Below are 9,347 nucleotides of genomic sequence, written 5' to 3' on the forward strand. Positions count from 1 at the left end.
AGTATACTATCATATCATCTGCAAATAGTGATATTTTGACTTCTTCCTTTCCTATTTGTATTTCTTTGACTTCTTTTTGTTGTCTAATTGCTCTGGCTAGGACTTCCAGTACTATATTGAATAGGTAGGGGGAGAGTGGGCAGCCTTGGCTAGTCCCTGATCTTAGTGGGATTGCTTCAAGTTTCTCTCCATTTAGTTTGATGTTGGCTACTGGTTTGCTGTAAATTGCTTTTACTATGTTTAGGTAGAGGCCTTGAATTCCTGATCTTTTCAAGACTTTTATCATGAAGGGATGTTCAATTTTGTCAAATGCTTTCTCAGCATCTAGTGATGTGATTATGTGGATTTTTCTTTGAGTTTGTTTATATAGTGGATTACATTGATGGATTTCCGAATATTGAACCATCCCTGCATTCCTGGGATAAAACCTACTTGATCATGATGGATGATTGTTTTGATGTGGTCTTGGATTCGGTTTGCTAGAATTTTATTGAGTATTTTTGCCTCGATGTTCATAAGGGAGATTGGTCTGAAGTTCTCTTTCTTTGTCGGGTCTTTATGCAGTTTGGGTATGAGTGTAATTGTAGCTTCATAGAACGAATTGGGTAGTGTTCCCTCTGTTTCTATTTTGTGGAATAGTTTGAAGAGAATTGGTATTAGATCTTCCTTGAAGGTCTGATAGAATTCTGCACTAAAACCATCTGGTCCTGGGCTTTTTTTAGTGGGGAGACTGCTATTTCCTTAGGGGTTATGGGAATATTTAGATGGTTTATCTGCTCCTGATTTAACTTTGGTAACTGGTATCTCTCTAGGAAGTTGTCCATTCCATCCAGGTTTTCCACTTTTGTTGAGTATAGGCCTTTGTAGTAGGATCTGATGATTTTTTTGAATTTCTTCAGTTTCTGTTGTTATGTCTCCCTTTTCAGTTCTGATTTTATCAATTTTGATACTGTCTCTGTGCCCTCTGGTTAATCTGGCTAACAGTTTATCTATCTTGTTGATTTTCTCAAAGAACCAGCTCCTGGTTTTGTTGATATTTTGTATTGTTTTTTCTGTTTCTATTTGGTTGATTTCAGCCCTGAGTTTGATTATTTCCTGCCTTCTACTCCTCCTGGGTGTATTTTCTTCTTTTTGTTCTAGAGCTTTTAGTTGTGCAGTCAAGTTGTTAGTGTGTGCTCTCTCCAGTTTCTTTTTGTAGGCACTTAAAGCTATGAGTTTTCCTCTTAGCACTGCCTTTATGGAGTCCCACAAGTTTTGGTATGATGTGTCCTCATTTTCATGGAATTCTAAAAAGTCTTTAATTTCTTTCTTTATTTCTTCCTTGACCAAGTTATCATTGAGTAGAGAGTTGTTCAGTTTCCATGTGCACGTGGGTTTTCCATTGGTTTTGTCATTATTAAAGACCAGTCTTAGTCCGTGGTGATCTGATAAGATGCAAGGGATTATTTCAATCTTTTTGTATCTATAGAGGCCTGTTTTGTGACCATTTGTATGGTCTATTTTGGAGAAGGTACCATGAGGTGCTGAGAAAAAGGTATATTCTTTTGTTTTAGGATGAAATGTTCTATAGATGTCTGTTAAGTCCATTTGGTTCATAACTTCTGTTAATGTCACAGTGTCTCAGTTTAGTTTCTGTTTCCATAATCTGTCCATTGCTAAGAGTGGTGTGTTGAAATCCCCCACTGTAATGTGTGTTTTGAGCGTTAGTAAAGTTTCTTTTATGTATGTAGGTGCCCTTGTATTTGGAGCATAGATGTTCAGAATTGAGAGTTCACCTTGGTAGATTTTTCCTTTGATGAGTATGAAGTGTCCTTCCTTATCTTTTTTGATTAATTTTGGATGAAAGTCGATTTTATTTGATATTAGAATGGTTACTCCAGCATGTTTCTTGGGATCATTGGCTTGGAAAATTGTTTTCAACCCTTTTATTCTGAGGTAGTGTCTGTCTTTGTCACTGAGGTGCGTTTCTTGTATTCAGCAAAATTCTGGGTCCTGTTGTGTATCCAGTCTGATAGTCTGCTTCTTTTTATTGGGGAATTGAGACCATTAATGTTAAGAGATATTAAGGAAAAATGATTGTGGCTTCCTGTTATTTTCGTTATTAGAGGTAGAATTATGTTTGTATAGTTATCTTCTTTTGGGGTTATTGGAAGATTACTTCCTTGCTTTTTCTAGGTTGTAGTTTACCTCCTTGTTTTGGCATCTTCCATCAATTATCCTTTGAAGTGCTGTGTTTGTGGGAAGATATTGTGCAAATTTGGTTTTGTCATGGAATATCTTGGTTTCACCATCTATAGTGATTGAGAGTTTTTCTGGGTATAGTAATCTGGGCTGGCAATTGTGTTCTCTTGGGGTCTGTACGATGTCAGTCCAGGCTCTTCTGGCTTTTATAGTCTGTGGTGAGAAGTCTGGTGTAATTCTTATAGGTCTGCATTTATATGTTACTTGACCTTTTTCCCTTACTGCTTTTAGTATTTTTTCTTTGTTTTGTGCATCTGATGTTTTGATTATTATGTGACGGGAGGTATTTCTTTTCTGGTCTAGTCTATTTGGTATTCTGTAGGCTTCTTGTATGTTTATGGGCATCTTGTTCTTTAGGTTAGGGAAGTTTTCCTCAATAATTTTGTTGAAGATATTTACTGGCCCTTTAAGTTGGGAATCTTCATTCTCATCTATACCTATTATCCTTAGGTTTGGTCTTCTCATTGTGTCCTGGATTTCCTGGATGTTTTCAGTTAGGAGTATTTTGCATTTTCTTTGACAACTGTGTCAATATTTTCCACCGTATCTTCTGCATTTGAGATTCTCTCTTCTATCTCTTGTATTCGGTTGGTGATGCTTGCATCTATGACTCCCGATCTCTTTCTTAGGTTTTCTATCTCCAGGGTTGTCTCCCTTTGAGCTTTCTTTATTGTTTCTATTTCCATTTTCAGATCCTGAATGCTTTTGTTTAATTCCTTCTTTGTGTTTTCTTGTATTTCTTTAAGGGATTTCTGTGATTCCTCTTTAAGGGCTTCTATCTGTTTACTTGTACTCTCCTGTATTTCTTTAAGGGAGTTACTTAATTCCTTCTTATAATCCTCTATCATCATCATTAGAAGTGATTTTAATTCTGAATCCTGCTTTTCCAGTGTGATGGGGTGTCCAGGGCTTGCTATATTGGGAGAACTGGGTACTGATGATTCCAAGAAACTTTGGTTTCTGTTGCTTATGTTCTTGCGCTTGCCTTTCACCATCTGGTTAACTCTAGTGTTACCTGCCCTCACTGTGTAAGACTGGAGTCTGTATTTCCAGTTATCTTGCTTGTGGCAGAACTCCTCAGAGTCCAGATGTCTCTGTGGTCTTCTGATCCTAATCTCCTGGGTGGAAGAACTCCTGGGACTCAGGCCACCTCTTGGATCTGGAAATCCTTCTGCTCTGGGTGCAGTGGTTCCCCTAGGATGGCTCAGGATACGATGTCTCCCAAGTGCAAACCACCTTGGTGTTTGCTGCTCTGAGTGCAGTGGCTCCTCTAGGGTGGCTCAGGATTCAGTATCTCCACAGGAGCAGACCAACTCTGTGTCTGCCCCAGCCCAAAGGACCAGGGAGGCCTCATTTTTTTTCTTAATGTGCAGTCTTCACCTGGAAATCCAGAATCTTGATCTTTTATTAAGCTGTTGTTTGTTCTAAATACCACTTCTGGATAGATGATCAAGAATGTTACACACTCCCCTCTCTACTTCCCACCATCTGCCTCCTTGTCAGTTTTCAGCATGCCTATTAGACATTCCCACTAATTGTCCTGTTCCTTGCTGTCTAGTGTGAAAAATAAGCCCCACTTTCTGTTTCTTTTCAGTAGAGAAATTGGCATGAAACATCATCAGAGTTCAGCTGAGAGGCTGACAGAGCTCTCTCAGCACACAAGATTGAAAGGAGTCCTAGCTGGTCCTGAGGCCTGGATTTTCATCCCTTTCCAGGCAGACATGAGACCTGGATGGAACACAGCCCATGAGCAGCAGCCAGCTAGCTGCTGACCACTCTGTGTGTCTAACCACAACCCCTTAAATCTCTTCATGCTGTACCTTAGAGGGTTTGGACCTGCACATCCCCACTTAGGAAAGAAGAAACTACATCTTGTTCCCAGCCAAGGCTATGCAAATAGTTATGGGTGTCATGGGATGGGCTGAATCAGAGCTTTTCTGTGTACTATCATGATCAGCCCAACCAGCTTTCTCACTTCAGGCAGTTCCCATGTCCATAAACATTTATGAACATCCCTGGACACCACTGTCTTTGCTAAGGACCAAAGAACTTCCATGCAAGCAGCAGTTAATAAGAAAAGACTAGAGATCTATGCAATGGAAACTCCCAAGAATCTGTAGGGTGACCCTGCTAAGCTTCTTGGCAGTGGAGGATACAGAGCCTGAGCCAGCTGTCTCCTGTAACAGGCAAGACTCCCAGAGGAGCCATTGAAACACCAACCCATCCCTTAAACCTAAGACCTAAAGTGTGTCTTGTCTACAACATATGCTGGTGTAAAGGTAACACAGAAATTCTGAGAGAGGCCACCCACCTCTGACACTGCTTGGAGAGCCAGTATCCAAAGGCCGTTGCCTGACTATATGACCCTCTACTCCTATTGGGTTTCCTCATCTATCCATTAATAGGAGAGAAGCTGCCTAGACTTCCTGTAACTCAATATGGCATGTTTGGTTGATACCCATGGGAGACTGCCCTTTTCTAAAGAGAAATGGAGGAAGAGTGGTTGGGGAGGGGGAGAAAAAAGATATAGGGAAAGGATTAAAAAGAGAGAAGGAGAGAAAACCAAGCTTGGGATGTAAAAATTAATTAAAAAAGAAAAGAAAAGACTCTCATTTCTGTTCCTCAGCGCAGAGGCCCATGTGATGGGGTTTTCCCTGTAGAGGTGACCTTTCTGGAAGCCATTCAGCCTGTGCCCTCAGATGAGCTCTCAGGAGTCTCCCCCTGCTCCCCTGTTACTGTGGGCCAAGCTGCAGTGTGGGGCAATCACTCTCTCCTCACCTCCAGTTGCCCAGCTTCATGGAGGAAGACTGTCCCAAGTACATGTCTTTTTTGGACTATAGGGTAAAGAGGCAGAGTGCCCTCAGCTGCAGGTTAATGAGTATTTATATCTACTAAGAAAAGACACAGCTGTTGTCTTTGCTTTGTGTTTCACATTTTGAGACCTTTGTGCAAGCCAAGGGTAGTGGATCATGCTTGGTATCCCAGCACTAGGGAGGCTGATGCAGGAGGATCATGAGTTGGAAGTCAGTCTGAATAACATGGTGAGAGTATGCCTAAATCACAGCAATCTAAGTCAAGATGAGAAAAGACCTATTTAGTTACACAGGTATAAATAACAGGTAGAAAAAACAAAATGGTCAAACATGGATCAATAATCCAACTCAGATTCTTTAATTTTAAAACATCCTGAACTCAAGGGGTACCAGAATCCTTTTAGATTTCTTAATGCTCCCCCCACTTGTGAGGTAGAATAGAGTTTATAGTCAGCCTTGCACTTTGAAAGCTATTGCTGCATCTCTCCTCTACTGTGCTGAACCTGAAAACCCAGAGGAGAGGCAAGCAGGCCCAGAGGAGGGTGGAAGCACTGGGTTCCTTGTCTGAGGCTGATGCTGGCAGTAATTTTTCATGGTACAGCCATCAGAGGGCCACACCCTTCATATTGCTCCTCCTTAGGGCTAGTAGACCTCATGTGTGGTCTCATCCCCTTCAGATTCCACAGAACCCTAGAGTAAAACCTTGTTTCCCTTGACTGGGGACATTGTGAACTTTGGCTTTTAAGAGGAAAGCAGGCCACTTAGAAGTTCACCTAACTCAGGCATTCTTCTGAAAGGCAGAATCTTTGAGGAAAATGGCAGTTTTATATGGGTATCTCAGAAGAAGGTCTAGAGCCACAATGCTAAGTACTAGTACATGCTAAGTATTGGAGAGCCTTTTTTTCATTACGGGCTAGTTCTTCCTGTGTTTAGTTCCAGAAAGTGCTGATACTCTCCTGTGGTGTCCGTTGCAGACACAGACATGGTCCAAGGACTTCTGAGGGCAGGCTCTCCTCTAGCTGCAGGTGCAATATTGAGAGGATGATGATGACAGAGTAGGTAGTCACAATGATCAACAGTCATGTCTGACCTAAACATGGAATCTGCTATGAAGTGTGGAAAGATGCAGTGGCTAAGGCCTGGGTTTGTGGGGAGAAGAGCTGAGAGACAAGGAGAGAGAAGATGAGAAGACAGGGCAGTGGAGAGGAACAGGACAGTGCTCATTACCATGGAGAGGAAATCTAACTGTACACAGCCATACATGTTGGATAATATTTAATAATCCACAGTGTCACACCCAGGTCCAGGAAGTCAGTCGCCAAGATGGTTAACATGACAAGATAGTACCTCAATTTATTCTTCATTGTGCTTAGAAAGGGAATAGGTAGTAAGAGCACAGCATAGAGTCACACAGCTGCTGGAGGTTATGTTTTTACTGAAATGTTTTATAGGAAACAATCATCACAGACTTGTGTATCTTTGAGATTCTCTTAGGGACAGGTGGGGACAGGATAGGGAGATGATGGGGACAGGCTGTGTTGAACTCAAGGGGTACCAGAAGAGATCAGGCTTGGAGAGTCTGTCTCAGGCTCGTCAGACTTATCAGCTACTTAGCTTTTATGACTGTGTTAATCCAGGGCACACATGAAGACATTCAAGTGAAGATTATAGGGGGCTTTCCTTTTCCACGTCTATGAGATACACTGCCATGGGCAACTCCAGCACACAGTAGAGGTCCCCTGTAGTCTCCCTCAAAGTATGGGAAATCAGAGTATTAGCAAAGGTTGTTTTCCCCTAAATAGAGGCTCTAAAATAGCTAATTCTGGAATGAGGTACAAGGTCCTGTCTGTCTATGAGTCTTCAGTTGGGAATTTACTGCCTGATTCCCTATACTCTCTCCTTGACCCAATGCTAACATGTCTGCATTTACTTCCTTCCTTTATCTTCTGGAGCCCCACAGGAAGGTTTCTGGCAGGCCTTGTAAATAGAAAGATGAGACAGAGAGGGAGAATGTCAATTCCCAGAGTCTTGGGAGTGATAGTCTAAAAACAAAGACATTAGTTACTGCCATAGAGAGCTGTTCACCACAATTCCTCCACTGATGCTGTCTCCTGATGTGGGTAGGAAACACAAGTGTGTACTCACCCCATATGCTGCTTTTATCATTGTGGGATTGCCCACATAGACCTGGAAGTTATAGTCAAAAAACCTATACATTTTATAGGCCTCTTTTTCCATGATTCTCAGATGGACCTCTCTCAAGTTATCTGTGGTAGGTTCTGTCACTCCAGTTCACCTCCATCTAGCTGCTCAGCACACTGTCCCAGGGTCGATAAGTCAGAGGGACCAAGCAAGGGAATTACATCCATAGCTGGAGTCAACTCAGCTTACTCTTTAAGCTGTTGGAAGAAGGAAAGAAGGGGTGGCAAATCAGAGGATTCCTGGACATGAGTCCCTTTCCAGTGGTTCAATGATGACATAAAGCTCAGGAGTGGGTTCTGATGAAAAGGACCAGACAAGAGAGAATTCAAAGACCAGATACAGGGGGAGAGTTTAGGAGGGGAGATTCAAGCAGAGTCAGATAAATAAGGGCACCTTCAGTAACATGATGTCATGGAGATTGGAAAAGATGTTATAATTTTTATGAATGATTTGTTTTTTGATTTTTACCTTCTGTTGTGTGGATTCTCTTTTGCTCACATCATGAACTCCAAGGGTGACAGTGATTTCTCTGTTGAAAAAGAAAAAGCAGTGAAAAGTCTTATGAGGAGGACTCCTTCCAAGGCAAGGGTTACCAGGGTCTTTCTTCTCTAGCCCAGGACAGAGTCCTTAGAGACACTTGAGATGGACCACTGCCTTCCCAGAAGGACAGGGCCCAGGGAAACAGGACTGAGAACTTTCTGACACCTCACCTTCAAGAGCATGAATTGAACCCATGATTTTGAATATGGTAGAATAGGCATTCTACAGTTGAGTTACACTCCAGTCCATGCCTGAGCTCTGGTGACACCATGACAAGAAAAGAGCTGTAGTTTTTCTCCTGACTAGAGCCCTGCTTAAAGCTCTGACCTTTAGAAATGGAAACCACACATGAATGGTCCAGTGAGGCTTTGTGCTTCCTTTTTCTTTTAGTGGAAGGAGAGCCCATCTGGACATGAGCAGTGCTCAGAGCCTTCCTGAGGCCTCTACTGTTTTGTGACTCTGGCTCCCACATTTCCTCACAGGAAGAGAAGCCTCTTACCTTTCTTTACAGTGTGCAGCAGTCAGCACAAATTGGTGGGTTATAAGAATCCCACCACAGTTGTCCTCAAAACTTCTGTCAGTGATGATCTTCAGATGGGCCATGTAAGGGCAGGAGTGTGGTTTACCCTCAACACCATCAATATTCTACTCTGGAACAAAGAACACACAGTTCATGGTCACAACCTTGCAGGACATCCCAACAAAGTGTTAGCTAGTTAAGATGGGGTACAGCTTAGCTACTGTTCCAAGGCCACCCCACCTTGCACAGGGCTCAGGCCCCTCCAAACATCCTTTGGCCTTTTCTCTCCTGTTGATCTTTCCTCCCTAGTGCTCCCAGTCCACTATTATCCTTCATTCAGAACACAATGTCCATTCATTTTTCTGACTTTCTACTTCATCAGACTTTTCTCCACACCCTCATCCAGTCATCCTCCATGCTAAGGGAAAGGCAGAGAATCAAAACAGAGTGTAATTTGATGAAATATGTGATGGAGAATTAGTTTTTCATTCTTCCTTGACCTACAGATTTTTCCTGGACTGTTAGTTTAGGATCTTTCCTCATGTTAGGGTATTTGTTACAAAAGGTAAGAGATTAAGGTCAGTTGCTGAATACTAGAAGTTAGGGAGATGAAGAAAAAACTCACCAACTCCAGAAGACAAGAGGAGTGCCATCAGGAAGAGGTGGGCCTGCATTTTTGCAGTGGTGCACCCTGGGTGAGCTTCTGGTGTGTTCCTGTCCTGGTTCCTGCTTTTATAGTTTCAGTGTGGGGAAAAAGGAAGGGCTGGAAACCACAGACATGGCTTGGACAAGCTCTACTTTCCTTATCAGAAACTCTCATGACTCTGCTCTCTGGGGGAGGGGTGTTAAATCTGTGGCCAGATTCTGATACTCTTGGATCCCAGGATAAGGTGGCAACTACACCCTTCAAAGTGACTCCCTCGAGGCAGTACAGGAGCAAAAAGAGATGGGGACTTTGATCAGGGATCATGGAACTATTCTTCTAAGCATCCAGGTATTATTGTCTGCTTTGAGACCCATGCAGCATATGT

General features: G+C 42.4%; 1 pseudogene; it reads right to left on the bottom strand.

Annotated features, from left to right (window-relative positions):
• Positions 1–6,312: 6,312 nt before the first annotated feature.
• Positions 6,313–8,990, bottom strand: LOC114638799 (annotated as a pseudogene).
• Between the last annotated feature and the right edge of the window lie 357 nt (positions 8,991–9,347).

Source organism: Grammomys surdaster, unplaced genomic scaffold, assembly GCF_004785775.1.
Source record: "Grammomys surdaster isolate TR1022 unplaced genomic scaffold, NIH_TR_1.0 125630, whole genome shotgun sequence".
NCBI lineage: Eukaryota > Metazoa > Chordata > Mammalia > Rodentia > Muridae > Grammomys > Grammomys surdaster.